Source organism: Mytilus galloprovincialis, chromosome 13 (genome assembly GCF_965363235.1).
Source record: "Mytilus galloprovincialis chromosome 13, xbMytGall1.hap1.1, whole genome shotgun sequence".
NCBI lineage: Eukaryota > Metazoa > Mollusca > Bivalvia > Mytilida > Mytilidae > Mytilus > Mytilus galloprovincialis.
This window is the reverse complement of record NC_134850.1, coordinates 15,995,665-16,011,841: the sequence shown is the minus strand read 5'-3', so window position 1 is coordinate 16,011,841 and position 16,177 is coordinate 15,995,665.

Below are 16,177 nucleotides of genomic sequence, written 5' to 3'. Positions count from 1 at the left end.
AACATTTTTTAGTCGAGCGTCACTGATGAGTCTTTTGTAGACGAAATACCCGTCTGTCGTGAATGTAAAATTTCAATCCTGGTATTTATGATGAGTTTATTTACCATATTTACAAATATCTTTCTATTAAATATACCAACCGAGCTATACACTAGCTGTTGGCGCTTTTAATCTTGGTTGCAGTATTGAAAATAAATTGTAAAAATGAAACAATGTTACTTTTCTTAAAAGAGGATTTACGTATTCAGCTTCTTTTTTTTTTAGAGTGAATGGCAATATATTTGTTGTTTTTTTAAACAAATACATGACAGGGTGCTGCCTGAACTAAAGTGAGGGGTATCTCCAGTCAGTTATTCCCTTTATGGTATATAATCAATAAAAAAAAAATCCCACAAACGGGGGACCCGGGTCCGCCCCCCCCCTCCCCCCAAAAAAATTGGATCCGCCTATACCAACCGAGCTATACACTAGCTGTTGGCGATTTTAATCTTGGTGTTATTTAACATTTGCAGCTATTGAGAATAAATTGTAAAAATGAAACAATATTACTTTTCTTAAAAGAGGATTTACGTATTCAGCTTCGTTTTTAGAGTGAATGGCAATATATATATATATATATTTTTATTTATTTTTTAACAAATACAGGACATGGTGCTTCCTGACCTAAAGTGGGGGTCTCTCAAGTCAGTGAATCCTTATATAGTATATAATCAATAAAAAAATCCCACGAAAGGGGGACCCCCCCCCCCAACTGGATCCGCCTATACCAACCGAGCTAAACACTTGCTGTCGGCGCTTTTAATCTTAAGCTATTGAAAATAAATTGTAAAATGAAACAATATAACTTTTCTTAAAAGAGGGTTTAAGTATTTAGCTTCGTTTTTAGAGTGAATGGCAATATATTTTTTTTCTTTTAACAAATACATGACAGGGTGCTGACTGACCTAAGGTGGGTGGGGGTCTTTCAAGTCAGTGATTCCCTATATAGTATATAATCACTAAAAAAATCCCACGAGAGGGGGACACCTCCCCCCCCCCACTGGATCCGCCTATACCAACCGAACTATACACTAGCTGTTGGTGCTTTTAATCTTGGTGTTATTTAACATTTGCAGCTATTGAGAATAAGTAAAAGAGACAACGACTCGAAAACAAGCAGACGATAGACGAAGGCAATTGGGTCTTCAACGCGGCGAGAATTCCACGCAAAATACGGATATAACAGAAAATGTTCTATATATAATTGACGATCCGACACATGTATTGTAACTATCCATGCACCCATCGATTCAATCGAAAAACTCGACGTACGACCTTCGACAATAAACCAACACATGCGAAATTTATATACGTAACAATTTATAAAATGTCCCGATGTGACAAAATGTGAAACAATAGCCTAGAGTATGTACTCAAATGTATTACGATCTTAGAAATCTTAGAATTCATGGCTATAAAGCTGAAGAGAAATGTTTAAGCAAACTGAGCACTATGAGGTTTTGATTTTTTATAAGTATCAACTGCAATTTCAAGCTTTTTTATGACCTCACTTTCATAGATTGGTTTGTCTGGCTATCACCTCGTACAGTTTTTGAGTTGCAACTGAAACATTTTATATATATAAGTCAAATATCCTCAAAATTCAAGGTAGTTGGATACATATTATTATAAATTGCAGAGAGAGATCATGGTTTGTCCTGCTTCCTCTTCCGACATTTTTTTAACTATAAATTTATAGTTTTAATTAATATTTCAGAGGTTGCCTGAACATACAATTGAGATGTTCATGCATGTATTCCTATACACGTATATGCATCTTGATTTTTGTCAAATATTCTTAAATGCCAGGAAGTTGAACCTTAACAATTATGTATATAACCAGCATCTATAGAGCTACTCCTACATTTGTTTAAGCAACGACCTTGATATCTTGTAGGATGCAGAGGCGTATCAAAGGAATGCGGTAGCAGGTGGGCCTCCCCCCTTTTTTTGTTATTGATTATAAAGAGAAGCACTGAAACATGACTGGCATGGGCCCCCTTTTCGGCAATACTGATACCCACTTTTGAAAATTTCTAGTTCCGCAACTGGGATGTTTATACGCATAATAGTGATGTACAAGTCCATATTTAGTCTTAGATACATGATTTGTTTTATTAGTTGTTGGTGGCTTTGAACTAGCTGTCAGTTAACTGCGAGTACTTTGAGATATGTTCCTATAGTGTCTTTTTGTTGGGGGATGAACAAGTACCCGGCCACGTCCACTTGTAGTTTTGTCATCTGATGAGTTAAGCCATTTTCAAACGATTTTAATAGTTCGTTCTTATGTTGTACTGTTATACTATTGTTCCATGTTAAGTGCATGGGGTTGGGATCCCGCTAACAGGTTTAACCCCGCCACATAATATAAGAATGTGCCTGTCCCAAGTCAGGAGCCTGTAATTCAGTGGTTGTCGTTTGTTTATGTGTTACATATTAGTATTTTTTTTTCGTTCAATGTTTTATATAAATAGGGCCGTTAGTTTTCTCTTTTGAATGGTTTTACATTGTCATTTCGTGGCCTTGTATAGCTGACTATGCGGTATTGGCCTATCTTATTGTTGAAGCCCGTAGGGTAACCTATAATTATTAATTTCTGTGTCATTTTGGTCTCTAGTGGAGAGTTGTCTCGTTGGCATTCATACATCTTCTTTTATATATATATAGGATATTTTTTTCAAATATACATTCATATACATTATAACTAATAATTGGACTGAATCAACTATGGCTGGGGTATTTAAACGTGTCTTATAGACACACATAATTTACGTTTTACTTCTGTATTGCTTTTTGCTAAATGAAATGTATGCAAACCTATGTTGTTTTATGCAGTGGTGTCACAAGGGGGATGGGGAGGGATCTTCTGCATGCATATGTAGTTCCTAAAATTTTATACTATATTCATTTAAATCTGAATTACCCGGCATAGTTTTCTCGTTTGAATTGTTTTACATTGTCTTATCGGGGCCTTTTATAGCCGACTATGCGGTATGGGCATTGCTCATTGTTGAAGGCCGTACGGTGACCTATAGTTGTTAATATTTGTGTCATTTTGGTCTTTTGTGGATAGTTGTCTCATTGGTAATTATACCACATCACCTTTTTTATGTAGTCTTTCTAAAACATTCGATGAACATCTTTTCATTTTCACCAATACATTATTTTTTTTCATTCGCCCAAATTTTAGATACATGGCGTAAACACACACTAGTTAATAATAAAAAAAAAAACACACTTCTTTCTGCTATTTGCACCCGCCTTGTTCGCCATGGGACATGACTGTGTGATAATCATATATAGGCGGTATGGTATAACTTATAATTTTTTGTGAGAACGGGATGACGATCGGAATTCATTTTTGTTAACTTCGGAAATTAGTACATACATGTACATGTAAAAAGAAAAAAAAAAGTTCTTATTAATAATCGTGTCAAAAATATCGCTCTAATATACATTTTGACAACCTGGCAGTCAGCACTGTTCTTCTTTATAATTCTTAAATGTATCACCCTATGCGACATGCGTTGCGGTAGACATAAAACTTTTTCATGGGCGTCCGAACGTGTCCGTGTTTCTGTCCAGCCACGTCTCATGTAAAATTCTTGTCAATTGTGAATCAAACTTATATCAGAGATGAATCGTCACAAATGGCTCGGACCAGTATTGAATTTCAACATTTTTTAAAATATTCGATCTCTCTTTTGCATCGATTATTATTACTATTATCATCATTATTATTACAAACCTCTACTGTTCGCTATTTATATACACATGTTATAAATTGTCATAATAATTGTTGTTCCTTGCAAATAGGCTGCTGTCGTTTTCATCTGGCGCAGAAATAACTGGTGTGTGTGTGTGGGGAGGGGGGGGGGGTCCAGTCTGTTGGACTAGTAGAGAGAAAACTCAGTAGAGAGAAAACTCAAGTGAAATTGGTAAATGGCTATCGCAGTTTTGCGGTGACCATTCCTTCCCCCATGAAATCGAGGATTGCTTCACGTTTGACATTATGTCTGACGCTCGAAGCCGTCATCCATGCATTCTAAGATGTTGTACATGTACTTGTATATGCTGAACTTCAAGTTAGCCATCTCATTGCTGGTCGGCTGCACGCGTTGAAAACTGTAAGAATAACGGTGCAGTTTTTCATGGATGTAAACAGAGTGCTTTTATCTTAATTTTACTGGTATGTTTTTAAACAGTTATACCATTGGCATTGTCCCACGTTAGGGCGATGATTGGGATCCCGCTAACATGTTTAACCCCGAAACATTATGTAATGTGCCTGTCCCAAGTCAGGAGCTTGTTATTCAATGGTTGTCGTTTGTATATGTGTTTCATATTTGTTTTTTTGTACAAAAATTAAGCCGTTCGTTTTCTCGTTTGAATTTTTTTACATCGTCAGATAGGGACCTTTTTTAAGCTGATTATGAGGTATCGACTTTGCTCATTGTCGAAGGCCAAATGGTGACCCATAGTTGTTAATTTCTGCGTCATTTTTGTCTTTTGTGGGGAGTTGTTTCATTGGCAACCATACCACATCTAAATTCTTTTTTATAATCCTGCTCGGAAGCCTACTTTCACCTCCTCTTGAGTAGGTTACAACAGTTATATACATGTTATGATTGACAATTTATAACTTATGTACTGGCTAACGGAAGAGATTTATAATTATCAAAACGACCCTGTAAGTAACATGTACACAAACAATGCAAATGAAACACACATTCGGCAAAAAAGAAATAAAAAAAAATCAGCGCAAAAGAAATGCAGATCAGACCTGTGCAAATGATGAGTAATCAATGATAGCGTTAAATTAGAATTTGAATGTTATGGTCCCATATCATGGTTTAAAAGAATTAGGGACCAAAAACTGGCCATAATAAGCAAAACAACGTTTTTCTGGTTTCCGGACAATAACTTGTGTAAAAGTGTATTGATATCCATAAAATTATACTACAAATATTTGCACAACGGAGGGAGGGTTGGTTTTATTTTGTTGGTTATAGCTCAAACCGTTCAGGAGTAAAGTGCAAACAAGAATGTAAACACAATACACGGATGCCCAACTCGCACTATCATTATCTATTTTCAGTAGATAGTGAAATTGGGGCCAAAACTCTAATTTGGCATTAAAATTAGAAATATCATAGTATAGGGAAATGTGTACTTAGTTTCGAGTTGATTGGACTTCAACTTCATAAAAAAACTACCTTGACCAAAAACTTTAACCTAAAGCGGGACAGACGGACGACGAACAGACGAACGGACGCACAAAGCAGAAAACATAATGCCCCTCTGCTAGCGTTGGTGAAGAATACAAATGGGTATTTTTAATGATTTTCGGAATATCAGTATACTAGTAATAATATCTATAATTTAAAGCACAAGATTCATAAGACCCAGAGGCCCCCTCCCGGGCCCATTTTTGTGGGAACAAAATGGTTGATTGTATAGGGAATCACTGAATCATGACTGGAGCGCCCCCTTTTAGGTCAGTCGACGGGCCCCTCCTTATGAAAAATTATGCATGGATCCGCCACTGAGGTTTCATTCCACAAAAGAAAAATTGGATCGATTTAGGGGTTAAGGATATATTGCTTAAAATTGTTATAATAATAGAGGCCAAAACAAGACTTTTTGAATACTTTGTAAAACCTAGATAGTTATTAATCAAAGGAACAAAAACCCTTTACTTCTCCGAAATCATTCCAACTGAAAATGTCAGTTTAGTTGTATACATAAAGATGAACGCGTTACGGACATAATTTTGCATTTACTAATCAATCCATGTTGAGTTGTACAATTCATATTTCACTAACTGTTTTTCAATTTTCACTGAAGTTATATAAATATATATATATGTTCGTGTTCCTAAATTCATGTCTTTAATGTGTAAAGATGTTTAGTAACTTTTTATCACAGTAGTATTGTCAGTTAAAATATTTTGGTTAATCTTTTGTGATGTATTTTTTCCCCTTAAGTTAAAGGTATATAGAGTAATATGATCTCTTTTTAAAATGCATCAATATACTTTTCTATTGAACCGTCTAAAATATATTATAAGCTTATATTACACATTCACCTTTTAAATAATTTCAATACATCAGTTTTATTTAAAATTAAAGATAATTCTTCTTCTGAACATCCCCCCCTTTTTTTTCCTTTTTTTATATGTTGTATCGAAAAGAAAGGATCTGAATCAGAATTTACATCTATTTTTATCTGTGATCATGTTTCATTGAACGCAGCTGTGTACCTAGTTGCATGGGGTTGATATAAATGACATGTTAATTTGAAGTTATGCAGTTACTGATAAGTTTCCTTGTCAGTTTTACTGGATAATTTAAGAGTGTTCAGACTGGAGCGTTGTCAATGTGCACAACTTGTGTTTTTAAATTATAAAATTTCAATAGCAAGGTCAACATTCTAAAACTGAATGACAAAAGTTTAGTCGGAAGAATAGCCTGCTACAATATTGTACAGATGCTCGAAAAGCATCTTTAACTGTTGTTTTTGGGAGAGGAGTCGTCAAAATTATAAAAAAGGATGTGTCAAATTCAGAGGCGGATTTAGAGGGGACCAGGGAGCCCCCCGGGTTTCTGGGGGAAGTTTGGTTGATTATATAGGGAATCACTGAAGCTTGACCAGAGCGGACCCCCCCCCCTATCTTAGGCAGTCAGTGTGCCCCCCCACGTATAACATTTCTGGATCCGTTAGTCTGATACTATATATTTTTCTTATCATGGAACTTAATGCATTAATTCCCAGGGGAAGGCTATAGGGATAGCTTGAATAGGTCTTTCAAGCTTCAAGCTTCATTAATATATGAAAAGGGTGGGAAATTTAAAACGGTCAGGGTTATTTCTAATTAAGTGTCTGATGCTAGTAGTATTTATCGTGTTGCGGTTAAAACCACATTAAAATTTTGTAAATGTGTCAGATGTTTCCGGCATTATTTGTAAATTTGCACCCATTTGACATCAAAAATAGACTGTAGGAATTTGCAAGTGTCGATAAGCTTTGTTTTAAAAATGTTTTAAAAGGGAATGGCAATGTAGCGCAAATCAGATCATTATATAGGTGTAGGTCTCCATTTTGGTATATAAATATCTGGAAATATACATGGACATATATATCATGTTTAAACAAAAATATACACTAGAAAAGGGACAGGTTATAAGCAGATCCGGTGGGTGGGGTTAGGGGGGGGGAGGGCGGGGTCGCCCCCCCCATTTCCTGAAGAAAAGGGTTGATTAAATAGGAAATCACTGAAGCATGACTAGAGCGCCCCCCCCCCCCTGAAGTCAGTCATTGCCCCAAACCCCTAATGAAAAGTTCTGGATCGCCACTGCAGGTATATGGAGTCTAAGTGGCTGACATCTACCTCCAAATAAATGAACAAATTAAATTCAAGATTAAACGGCCTTTTGGGAATAACTTTTTTGAAATGCCTATTTATTTTGATATTTATAAACATCATACAATAATATTTCAATAAAATCTTACTCGCAATGGGGATTCCTTGAAAATAAAGAGAAATTGTCTTTCAAATGACAGCACGCAGAACATGTATCTATATACATGTATGTTACTGTACGGCTTCGTTATCGATCCGTAGCATACCACATCGTCTTGGTTACATGTATATGCATAATTGTGTAAATTATGTTTGCATTTTAACCCGTTTGGGTATTATGGTTTGCAAAAAGATTATCAGCTAATTAAACTACTTATTTGGGTTTTTTGGGCCGCTAATTTGGGCTTAAATTTTATTTAAAAATTACCAACTTGACTGCCAAAAAAAATCTAAAAATGTATATATTATAGTCCAGGCATGTTTCATATTAAAGAATTCCCATAATCGAGTTCTTATCAATATTAAAGTCAAACATCGAGTAAGAAAAAGAGAAGATAAATGTTTAAGTATCGAGTTAACAAAGTAGGTTCACATTGTCGATCAGACTCAATCAACACTGATCGATGAAGCCACCAGAAGATTGATTTGACTCGTTCAACGAAAATTTTCGGGTGTCTATCTTGCTTGACACTGATTCCAATTTCTATGCGATAACCTTTGAAAGGCAATAAAATTCGAATAGGGATCAAGAAGTAGAATCCATGCACTAGATATTCGTTGGGAAATGTTAGTATATATATATATATAGAGATCAAGAAAGGTCATCATACAAATATTTGAGGTAAACGGACAGAAAGTCACAGGACAAAAGTCACAAGACAGAAAGTGAAAATTTGATAGGACAAACTATGCCTTTTACAAATATGCAAAATTGCTGAATATTTCGTTTCCTGTCTCTAACTCAAATTTGCCTCAACCAAATGTTATGAAGTTTAAACATGCTTACTGCCACAAAACTCACATCAGGAACACACTTTTAATGTTCTTGATTTATGAGCCTTTATAACGTCTTATGCAAGCGGGGGGATTATCTGCATATGGCCCATGCACACATTCCTTATTTAGTTTTTTTATTAAGTGTTTTCTTTTTCAAAGAAAACTAATCTCAGAACTAAATTGTGACTATTTTGCCAAGTGACTTTTTGTCCGTGACTTTTTGTCTAGTGACTTTCTGTCCTACATATTTTAATGGTCAGTACTTGATAAGCTTGACTTTTACTTGATAAATAAATATATACGACGCTTGGAGCTCAATGCCATTAATCTGCGTTTTATCTGTTTTCTAGATTTATTCGAACAATACTTCTTGATCACTGGCTGACTACTGCCACCATTAATAAATCCAAACCTGACCTATATTCGACTCTACCATACTCGATCGCCTTTTGATTCCTATACTTAACCATGCACATGCACGAGTACAAATGATCGCTACAAGACTCTATGAAAGATATCCACATAGATAGGAAGATGTGGTATGAGTGCCAATGAGACAACTCTGCATCCAAGTCACAATTTATAAAAGTAAACCATTATAGGTCAAGGTACAGTCTTCAACACGGGGCCTATGCTCACACCCAACAACAAGATATAAAGGTCGATAAAAAATTACTGGTGTAAAACCATTCAAACGGGAAAAACCAACGGTCCAGGTCTGATCTATATATATATAAAAAACGATAAACGAGAAACATTCTTTCGATCGAGGTATAATATATATCTGTTATTAGGGGCTGAAGGGTCCTGCCAGTCCATTCCATTATTCAAAATATTCATTTCATTATTTAAAATTGGCTATTTTTCAATGTTCACGCGTAATTCGATATTTAAGTCCTTGGTTACTCCTGTAATATCCGTTGCAGAACATATTGACTATATACCTTTTGTTCCTCTTATAATAAGCTTTCGATTGAGGTATAATATATATCTGTAATTAGGGGCTGAAGGGTCATAGCAGTCCATTCCATAATTCAAAATATCCATTTCATTATTCAAAATGGGCTAACATGTTTAACCCCGTCACATTATTTATGTACATGTATGTGTCTGTCCCAAGTCAGGAGCCTGTAATTTAGTGGTTGTCGTTTGTTTATGTGTTACATATTTGTTTTTCGTTCAGTATTTTACATAAATACGGCCGTTAGTTTTCTCGTTTGAATTGTTTTACAATGTCTTATCGGGGCCTTAAATAGCTGACTATGCGGTATGGGCTTTGCTCATTGTTGAAGGCCGTACGATGACCTTCAGTTGTTAATGTCTGTGTCATTTTGGTCTTTTGTGGATATTTTTCTCATTGGCAATCATTCCACATCTTCTTTTTTTATATTTCCTCATTTTTACGCATGTTGTTGCATTTAGGTCCTCCGTAAACCCTCTTATGGTCATTGTGAATCAAAATATAGCTATAGTGTCACAGTCAAATTTTTTTTATATTTATTTCACTATCTACCGCTTCGATTTGAATAATGAAACATAAACCATTTCATTATTCATCATTCATTTTTTAATATTGAATAGTGAATAGTGAACTATGAATAATGGACGTACTTCAGCGCGGTTCATATATGATATATGGGTAGGCCCAAATTGAATACTAACTTTTTTGCAATCTTTATAATGTTCATGTCGTGTTTTTGATACTTTTCGTATTTCATCGAGCACCCATAATATTTCATAATTGAAGGATGGCTAAAATATAGAAATAAGAAATATATTGTTTATTTTCAAATACCACAAATATCTGCCAAAGACCAAACGACGGTAAATTAAACAAACAAGTTGATAGACGGCCTTCAACAATGAGCAAAAGCCATAAAATGTAATAAATTGTTAGACAATTCAAACGAAGATCACCAACAGCCTTCGGTATGTTATGATAAAACATGATAAGACAGAAAGCAAAAAATCAGGACTCTGAAAATTTGATTTTACCCTGAACACAGACTTTAATTTTACATGTGACAGAATCACGTTGTTTTATACTTCGTGCTTAAGAAAATAGACACATGCATGGCCCAGAGGCGGATTTAGAGTTTTTTTTTTAAGTTGGCAGCCCCCCCCCCCCCCCCAATTTTTGGTAAAACAAAAATGGTTGGTCAAACAGGGAATTGCCGAGGCATGATTGCAGCGTACCCCTCTGAAAATAAAAGTCAGGAATAAAAGACCAGTTTAAAAATCTTTGTTTTCTACTAACACTGTCTATATTTTAAAAAGAATATTTAAGATAATATCTTATTTAAAAACTATTTACTAGTAGGTTTGTTTGAAATTGGTGAGAGAAAACAATGTTGCAGGGAGAATAAAGATTTTCATTGAACTTTATATTTCACTCTAAGTCATAAGCCCTGATTTTACACATAATTTACAGTTTTATCTCAGCATGTTATCAGTAATCTGTTACATATATAAACTTTGTGGTCACACTTTCTCTATGGTTCACTAATTGTAACCAGATGTATGTTGACTAAGTAAACCTCAATGTTAAACTGTTTTTATCAGAAATTGTTTTGTATAATTGGTATGTCCCTGTCCTTCCACAGGTTTCATTGTATTTTCTGCTCTCTCTGGTCAAAAATATGATGATTTTGAAAAAAAATCTGGGACTATTAGACCCCGTTTACACTGACAAATAAGATCGATCTTATCGAACGCGGCCCTTGTCTTTTTAAGATCGATTCAAATAGAAATCGATTCAGTTTCGTTACCAGTGTAAACAGGGTCTTATACTAATAGTATAATAGTCCAGATAACATTTATAATAAGAAAAAAATACAAGATTGATAATGAAAAAACGAATATTTATTTTCTATTCCTTGTATTTCTTAATCTAATTTAATTTAATAAAATGTATGGGAAAAAAAATCTAGATAAATTTCTCATTAACTTAATGACTTCCTATTTTTTAAAACTATTGTTGAAGTGAATTCAGGAAAAAAACAAAGATGTACCATAAACAATTATATATTCTAGCATCGACAAAGGATCTGATATATATTTTCGTGCGTAAAAATTAACTCTTAAGTAGGCACGAGGTATGCATTGCCCTGCCTGTCTAGTTTGTTTAAATGATCAAACAAACTTTCAATTCCAAGTGTAATACGTAGCTGTAATTAATAGAAAACAAAAACTAACAGATCTTGGAAAAAGGGGGAGGGCTAAACAAAAATATTGTCCTTGATCTATGGATTCATTTTTTATTTATTTTAAATTTTAGATATTGATTGAACTTAAACATACTTTGGAGTAAAGTAGTTTTGAGATTTTAGCTACCATTTATTTTACTTAAACTGCGGAGTCCTTGGGACTTTTCTGCGTGACAATTTCTTTTTGGCTTACGGTAATTCATCTTCTTGAATATTTTGTTTTCTTGGGAAAAAAGTTCTCCCTTGATGTCTTTAGCAAAGGTTTTAGGTCCAAAGTTGCATTCAATTTCTCCTGATTATAATTTTGATAGACACCCTTGACCCTAAACAAGAAAATCTGGAATAGGTGCAAAATGAAGACTTGCTGACAAGAAACCTGTATTTGACAGACAATCTACTGTAACATTTTTTGCAAGTGTTTGAACGGTTTATTCAATTTCATTTCATTTTGAATATTTTATAAGTTAATATAAACTATACGAAGATTTCAATTGAACAATTTGTTTAACTTTAAAAATCATCAGAATTAATTAATCTATAAGTAAATTTGATAATTTCCAAGCTGGAAACGTTACAAGGTTTAAAGAAAATCCATAAAATAGGGTAACAAGAATTCTGATGATTTGTGACCATAACGAATCACCTTCACAATGTTATTCTATGAAACCCTACTATAGAAAATTCTAAAAGGTTCTATACGGAACTAGATACTAGCTTTTGATCATAAACAAGGTTCTATCCAAGTTTGGCAGAAATCAATGACAGTTTGAGAAGGTTATTATCATTTTTAAACCTTTTACCACAGAATGAATATTTGTGGAGGCCGCAACCAACTACGACGGAATGTAGGATGGCTATGTATCGCTTTTGCGACAAAAGTTGCAGGCTCGACAAAAAGGGAGAAATATTAAAAACAAGAAAAATATCTGAAAAAACTGAAGAAAATAAAACATAGTAAATTAACTAACATGCGATACAAAATTTCAAGAAATTCCATCAAGTAATATGGGAGAATATTACAGCACACACAACTATATAAATCGAGATATAAATGTTGAAAAATAAACTTTGAAGTCCAAAGAGAATTTGAGCAAACTGGATTTTATGACAATATGCACATGACTTTGTTTCATTTTAAGATAACAAATCCATATTTATTTAAGTACAAATGCAGGAACAGCAACACATGATTTTCAAAAACTTGAAAAACATTAACTTGTTTCAGCTACCTGTATTTACCTATCTGGTTAATTAGTATGATTGTTTTGATAAGCATTCCTTTTTGTTGTAATAACTACTTGCACCTTTTTTTTTTTTGCATTTCTAAAGATATCTTACATATGTCCTCCTATGTAAGTCAATAAAGGCATATTGCCAAATTCCATTTCTACAAAAACTGAGGTAAATAAATATGTCATTAATTTTGATAAATAACATGGTGTAGCTTTTGGTGTCATTTCAACGTCGCACACGCCCTTGTCAAAATCAATTTTATCAAAATATAAACGAAAAATATTAATTACACCCCAAATGACTATCCCCCTTTCTCCCCCATAACAGTACAATGTATTTATCAATTTCTTCTTTTCCAGCCTGCCCATTAATGCTTGACAATATCTGAACCTATGTCATTCTCTTTTTAAAAGTGTGTAATATTTGCTACTGTGCAAAACAATTAAAATTGCAATACAACATAATCCCTTTGCAGTTGACATAGAATAAATTAAAGTTTAATTATAAATATTTTAATATATTTCTTTTTCCATATCAACTTCTGATATCAAACTTTCACATAGAATCGATTCTAAATTGGCTAGATTTGATTTAGTCAGTTCTATACATAGAACAGTATTAAGAACTCTATATCTTAAATGTAAATAAGTCTTATTAATAATAATATATACATATTGTGAAGCCAAGGTGGTCGAGTGGTATATATAAATATATAAATATATACAACTCGTCTAAACATCAACCTAACAATGTTAGATCTGTAACTTTGCTTTCGAAAATTTATTGTTCTTCCCTCGCCGGGATTCGATTAAAACTGACGAGGAAAGGTAACACACGGCCGCTGAAAGCTTTATTATTGTGAAGCACAGGTGGTCTTGTGGTCTAGCGGGACGGCTACAGTGCAGGCGATTTGGTGCCACGATATGTCAGTAGCATGGGTTCGAATCCCGGCGAACCCATGCTACTGAGATATCGTGGCACCAAATCGCCTGCACTGTAACCGGCGCGCTAGATCACACGAACACATGGGCTTCATAAAAATGAAGCTTTCGCTGGCCGGGTGTTACCTTTCCTCGCCAGTTTTAATCTAGCATCGTACTACAGTACATGCTATAAAAGGCATGAAAATGTTATTTTTACAGATCAGCTAAATTATCTATATATATAGTGAAGGATCCTACAAATTAATGTAAGATACAGTCACAGAAATAATTATATTTACAAGTACGTCTGAACCAGTGACAATTTTACAACAGATGTATCTATCGGATCACCAGCAGTGATGGTGATACATGACTGTGTACATTCTGTATATACAACTCGTCTAAACATCAACCCAATAATGTAAGATCTGTAAATTTGCTTTCTCAATTGTTTTGTTCTTGTTATATATATATATATATATATATATATATATATATATATATATATATATATAGGGCAGAACAAACAAAAAATGCGAGAGTAAATTTACAGATCTAACAGTTCTACCTATAACAGTTTAATACAAATATCTGACAGTTCTATTAAGAACAGTTTTTGGGGTAGAACTGTTCTAGGTAGAACTGTTCTAGGAGAGTTTACAACAGCTCTATGACAGATTATTCTGACAATTCTAACGAGAGATCAGAAGTTATATCCACTGTATGATTCCAAAAGAAGGTCCTGCATTTATTGTTCCCCATCTTTTTTTTTAAAATCAGGTCGTCATTTTGCACCTTTTTTTTAATGACTCAGAGGACATAAGAGAAAAAGGTAAGCACGTGTAACCTGCCCTACAAGATAATAGCATATTCTCAAATTGAAGGGGGTGGGGATGACCCCCATGGGACTTGCCCTATGTTTTATGCAATTTGTTTTATTGTCCTTTGAGCATTTCTGAAGACTGCATGTGTCTATCACTTATAGTTTTCAAGTTATATTCTTTTGAAAATTTTAGAAAATAAAATCCCATAGGATTCTATTGTAAACCCCTCCCTTCTTTCTGCCCCCCCCCCAAAAAAAAAATACCCCTAAATAGACCCCAATGCACAAACGAACAATAAATTGCTCATCTAGACATATAAGTCTAACATTCTATGAAACCCTAAGTTAATCTGACAAGCGATTTGGAGAAACGCTGTAGTCCGGCCGATCGGTGAAAAAATTGCTCAAATAATGAGGAAAGTACCAATTTTTGCATGATGGTACATTTTTGTATACTGAGCAATATTAGCTATGGACCCACCCTCAAAATTCAATATGGCGGCTTATTTCAAGATGGCTGCCGTACGTTCTAAAATATTTTCCAGTATTGCACAAACCACAGTGGATTTGATGCTGGAAGCACAAAAATCAAGATACTTGAATGACTGAGTGATCTTAGCAAGATTTTGTTTTGATCTATCTTTGAAATACAAAATTGCGGCTATTTTCAAAATGGCCGCCTTGAAAAATAAGCAAATATTCATTATTGAGAATTGACCTGAATATAAGCATTTTATTGATGTATTGTGTCATTTAGTATCTGTCCAAGTTCTGTCCCTTTTGATTTTGTCTTGTTTGTTATTTCATACACAAAGTAGCAGCTTTCACAAAAAGCTGCAATAGTAGCTTTCATTAAAAGCTGCACTATTTGTTGTCTTGGTCACACATAAAAGCTGTGATTTGGGATTTATAAGCCTTAAGATATTATTTAGTGACTATCTTATTTCTTGGGTCGCAATATTTTGCAATTTGAGATATTAAACTGTGAATTGAGACACATATATTTTAACACATATCAGTGAAATGGCAGGAATTGAGGACAGCAAGGACAAGAACATTGAAATGGCAGAAACTGAATCACTAAGGGATATGGAGAAACTCAAAGCTAAAGACGCTTTAACAGAGGACAGCTCAGAAATGACTTTTAAACAATTGTACCAAGATTTTTTAGCAGATAGAAAATATAACGCTCAAAGAACAGCTGAGATTTACCGCAATATAAAACAGAGCGAAGCGCGAGTTGATTAAATATGTGTTGGTCTCAGTACGTTTCAAGTTGAACAGAAAGAGGCAATGATTATTGATAACGAACAGATGAGAGCAATATCTCAGCAAATTCAGCAGTCTGAAGACAGGATAGACCACAAGGCTAGTAATAATTGCTTGGCGGAATTGATGGTCAGACCAATAAGATATTCAATGTTGTGGTGAGACGAATGAACAAGCTGACAACATCTGAGGAAGGAGACACAGTTCAATTCAAAAGTGCATTTGAATAGCAGGGTACCTTCCAACAACTGACATCTGTTGTAAATGAATTAGTGGACAATCGAAATAAAGAAGTTGAAATTCCTACAATGGACACATCATCGTA